The sequence below is a fragment of the Hevea brasiliensis genome, chromosome 13 (genome assembly GCF_030052815.1).
Source record: "Hevea brasiliensis isolate MT/VB/25A 57/8 chromosome 13, ASM3005281v1, whole genome shotgun sequence".
Classification (NCBI taxonomy): Eukaryota; Viridiplantae; Streptophyta; class Magnoliopsida; order Malpighiales; family Euphorbiaceae; genus Hevea; species Hevea brasiliensis.
In genome coordinates, this window is record NC_079505.1 from 15,805 (window position 1) to 20,817 (window position 5,013).

At 31.6% G+C, this 5,013-nt stretch overlaps 2 long non-coding RNA genes across 2 annotated transcripts; one reads left to right on the plus strand and one right to left on the minus strand.

Moving 5' to 3' along the window:
* Positions 1–246: 246 nt before the first annotated feature.
* LOC131171757 (uncharacterized) lies at positions 247–1,185 on the plus strand. Its single transcript, XR_009142397.1, has 2 exons — positions 247–342; positions 491–1,185. It is a non-coding gene; the product is annotated as an uncharacterized LOC131171757 (long non-coding RNA).
* Positions 1,186–2,978: 1,793 nt separating this feature from the next.
* On the minus strand, positions 2,979–4,502 carry LOC131171758 (uncharacterized). The gene is made up of 2 exons (XR_009142398.1): positions 3,904–4,502; positions 2,979–3,592 (listed from the first exon to the last, which is right to left on the minus strand). It is a non-coding gene; the product is annotated as an uncharacterized LOC131171758 (long non-coding RNA).
* Between the last annotated feature and the right edge of the window lie 511 nt (positions 4,503–5,013).

Genomic DNA, 5,013 nt, shown 5'->3' on the forward strand with positions numbered 1-5,013 from the left:
AATAATTTGACTGTAAGAAATTAAGAATGTGAGAAATAGAAAAAAAAATTGAATAAAATGGTGATTTTTTTTTTCTAGAAAATAGGGGTAAAATAATAATTTTTTTTACATGAAAATTTACTATTGTATGTTAGAAATTTTCTTTTAATAAAATTAAAGTTAATTAATTTTATTTTAATAAATTAAATTTAAATAACTGAAATGAAAATAAATACTTAAATTAATAGATGATTGATGCAATTAACCGTCTTTAGGATGAGGAAAAGAAGCCATATTGGATGGGCAATAAAATTTTCAATGCGCTTCTCTCTCCCAAAGCGATTTTATACAATGGTCTTTAGGGTTAGTTCCTATATTTTTATTCCATTTAATAACTTCTACCGCATCGGGGTAGGGGGAGTCTCCGTTCCCTGTCCCAGAAATGGGTTCTCCCTCTGCACCTCCGGGCGGGGTTGTAGTATGCATAAATAATATATTGTTTTTGTTGCAGATATGAAGAAATGGTTAAAGCACTTTTTGATCTACATGGCCATCTTTGGTCTGGATTGTTTTCTGCTTGGGTCACTACAGCTTTTGGGATACTAGGGGAGATTTGGGGTGGCTTGTCGTCGGGTTTGAGGATCTTAGCTCAACCTAGAAGGCACAAGAGAGAAGTCAAAGAGTCAGTCACCTCTCACCCCCGATTTCTGGTGTTTTTCGGCAAGGTTTAGTACTGTCCATGGCATTGTGCTTCTTCTTTGTTCTTGGGTCATAATGGTTTGCTCAGAAATTGAGGAGTATACTTCTGTGGGGAATTTTCCTCTGTAGCCATTGGCCAATTTTTGTTCCCTTGCACTCCATTTTGCTGGAAACTTCCTTGGTTGGATCTGCCTGTGAATGGTTGGGCGGTGGCGGCAGTTCCTGTGCTTCGGGTCTCTCTTTTGCTATAGGTCTCCCAAATGGGCAGCAGGGAAAGGATTTCTCTTTGTTTTCTGACCTTTTCTCTACCACTGGGCTAGGCAGCCAATTAGGGCCTATTTTGGTTACTCATGTAGTGGTTCTATTTGGGCTAATGAAGTGTTGTGTTGGATTGAAATCAGACTTTTAGCCTTATGTTGTAATCATGATTCCTTTGTTATGTATTGGGCTCTAAACCTTTTATGTAATGTCATTTGCCTATTGACCAAAAAAAAATTATTCTATTTACTTTTTGTCTCTCGTTAGTTTGAATTTTATTTAGTTTCAATAATTTAAAAAACACAACAATATAATTCCTACTTTTTATAAGCTTTGAACTATTTGGTTTTTATAATGGTAATTTTTTTTTAAATACTAACAAAAAAATTTAATTTAAACTGAATGAATGAAGGCTAAAGAATATACTAAATAAAAATATAAAAACTTAAACAAAAATATAAATATTAACTGATATATTTAAAAAAAAAATAGTTTGTTTGTTAAAATAAAAAGTTTAAATAGTAATTCTCTTACAAGCCAAAGCCCAACAAGGATTTGATAAGACTATAACTATAGGCCCATTACCAAATTTCAAGATAATTTTGGATAGCAACCTGTATTTTTTTTTAAGATTGAACCCAATAGTAGAAAGAGCCCAAGTAATTTTGATCACTGTTAGAAATGCAAGACCTATGAAGCATTCCAAGGCTTAAGAGATTATAAAGAATTACATGACCCAAAGAAAATAAATTAGACTCTACTATCATTTTAATTTAAAATTTATAAATCTTTTCACTAAACAAAATTATAAATCTAAAAAGTTATAAAGAGATGTCAAAATCTATGACCAGCTAATGTGAAATAAGAGTGTTTGAAGACTAATTTATTCTAACAATTACATTGCTTGTTAGTGGTTACTACCAGCCCGCTGACTCAATATCAGTCTTTGTATTCTATAATTTTCTGTTGCTACATAATTGAAACAAAATCTATTTGAGTTATTAAAAGAGAGAGTTGTACATGTTATATAATTAACATTTATTAATTATTATTCAACTAATTTTGACTCCATTGAATTAAAAAGAAGAGAAAAAAAAAGAACAAAAGAAAACCAAAGTAAACTCAAAAATAAACAACAGCTGAAGGCCCCACTCAAGCCGCAGAACTAGAGATCCAAAGCTAATCTTCAAGAGCAAATAAACCCTTTACAAACAACTTTGTTAATTACCCTACTAAAATCCAAGACCTAACATATCTGAACTGATAGTGACAAAGCTTTTAAGTTGCAACAAGAAGCTCAACTTTGTAGAATTCATGGACAGTGCAGGGCAAGAAAAGATTAAAGAGAAATTAATCACCAAATTGGTCAGAGTAGCAGCAAGCAATATGAAAAAGGTCATTTACATAATATTAATAAATAAGCAATAATTAAGACAAAGCAATATTTAATAGACGAAGAAGACTGATGATTTTGTTCCTACATTATGCTGTTTTCCCCACCTCCAGTTAGCAGCCTCCTTAGTGCTTGAAATGCACTTCCTGATGCTTGGAGTAGCAAATGGTAAAGATCGTGATATGAGCAACAAGCGCCCCATTTAAATATGCAGGTCCTAAGCCTAGAAGAAACCATCTGAAACTTGGGACTAAGATCAACATTATTTGATTTACAAGCTTTGAGTATGGAATCAATAGCCAATTCTAATCTCAAACACACCCTGCGAATGAGATGGGTATTTTGCTATGATAAGAGAGATGAGTATTTGTATTATTTCTACAACTCATATACTGTAATAAAATATTTCAAATTTGGACTTAATGGTGTTAAATAATAATAATAATAATAATAATAATAATAATAATAATAATAATAAATTCTCTCCCTCTCCCTATGTCTTCCTCTACAAACAACACAAATCAAAACCCCTCTTTGCATCAAAAATTACAAATGAGAGAGAGGGAGATTTAACAAGGCAATAAACAAATATTCTAACATGTTCAATCATGCAATACATAAATAAATTTCAAAATTTCAATGAACACCCTTTCAAAATTCTCCAACTCAAATATTAATTCTAAAACTCAGATACATTAATATGGACTAAACTATCACATTTAAACTATTATAATTATTGCTAAAATCATACATTTTATAGAGAAATCTAAACTTTTAAAGACAAATCAGGTTTACTAGAGTGATATACCCAACTAGACATTTTCAGCGGCTCTCTCCTCAGTGTCTCTCTCCTCCCTGCCTCTCTCCTCAGTGTCTCTCTCCTCCCTGCCAAATAGCCTTTGGATTTCACCTTCAACTAGCACCTTTAAGTACTGCAAATCTTCGCCTACTAATAAACATAAGTCTTGATATGGATTGCGTGCAAATCGTATAACAAAGTAGACGCATAAACTCAAAAGTAATACACCATAGCTGATAACATGAATCAAAGCAAGTAACACAATTGCTGCATAACCCAACTGGAGACGAATATTTCTAACACATATTTTGTAATTTGAGTTGTGATGGGTTTGGACTCCGTGTTCAATCATCATTGCTATAGCATAGTTGATTAGAATGAACACCAACACCTTCATCTTCCAAGATAATGGTGTTTCCAAAAAAGCCAATATTTGAACAGCAGATAATATTTCATTTCCTGTCCTGTTTTATACATATACAAAAAGAAGAGGGAGGAGGAAGTTATTTAAAAATAGTTAGTTAATATGTAGGAATGAGACAAAAGCAATGCACGAAGTCTGTATCTTCCGAAGGAAAACAGAAGCAAGCAACAGCAAAGTTTACAGCACATTTATCACATTCAACATCAAGGTTCAAGCATCACAAGGCATAGATTTACAGCAAACGCATAAAAAAATAACAAATTTGATGTATTTATAGCAAAGGCCTAAAAAAAAAGAACAAATCTGATGTATTTAGTTAAATGCCAAAATACAATATCATCAATTACAAACCTAAGAAATTAATAAAACCCATTAAGTAGCATAGATTTAAATGTAAAAGATTCTTCCATCTGGGCTAGTAAGAGAAAAACTCCCAATAATCACATAAGAGAATTGTTGACCTCTCTGCTACCTGTGACTTGCTTATGCGAAAGGAGAATTGTTGCTGATACTGGGGCCATAAGAACTCCTAAAATCACAGAGAAGAGCGATGGCCAATAAGGAGAGAAAGGACAAGCAGATGAGAGGAGAGCGGTGGTTGATGGAAAAGATACTAAGAGCTACACAAATAAAAATAATATAAAATAGGGAGGCTTTAAATCAAAGAAATTTAGAGATGGGTAAGAAATCGAAAGGGACCACAAGGGGTTGCTGGAGAAAAAAAATATATAGAAATGAGGATGCAGGGAAGACATCCATAATCGGCAGAAAGTTGGAGGAGATGAGCACTCTCGTGAGGATGAGGTTAGGGTCAGGTATACTAAGACTTACAAGGGCTGAGATTATCAGAACTGGAATGGACGGTTAGGATTAGTTAAGTTAAATAGCAAGAGAACATAAACGTTGGAACTGGGAATCGAACTTGAGAAGTTTGGCGTGAAGGAATTAAGCCTCCAGTCGTATTTTCATCTCAATTTTTGTGTTGATATAATTATATTTATAATTATATTTATATATTATACTACTAAGTTTCTAATATGAAAATAATTTATATAAATTAATCTGATTAATTGAAATTTTAATTTAAAAATTTAATGTAATTTTTTAAAAAATAACATTTTAATTTGAAATTAAAATAATTAACATTTTAATTGATAAAATTAAAAAGTAATTAGTCAAATAATTGTGATTTGATGCAAATATTAGGATTAATTTAATAAATAACTTAAAAAAACTCATTTATATCATTGTCTTAATCCACGACAAACTCATGCATCAAAATAAATAGGAAGAAAAATACTAGTGTTGGCAAAATGATTTGAGCCCAAAAAATTAAATATATATAAAAAGAAAACAAAATTACCTTTTGCCCTCCCTCTCAAAAATAAAATTTCCACTTTTTATTTTCTTTCTCTCTTTCACTTTTATAGTAAACTTAATTGGAAATTATTTATCAATAAA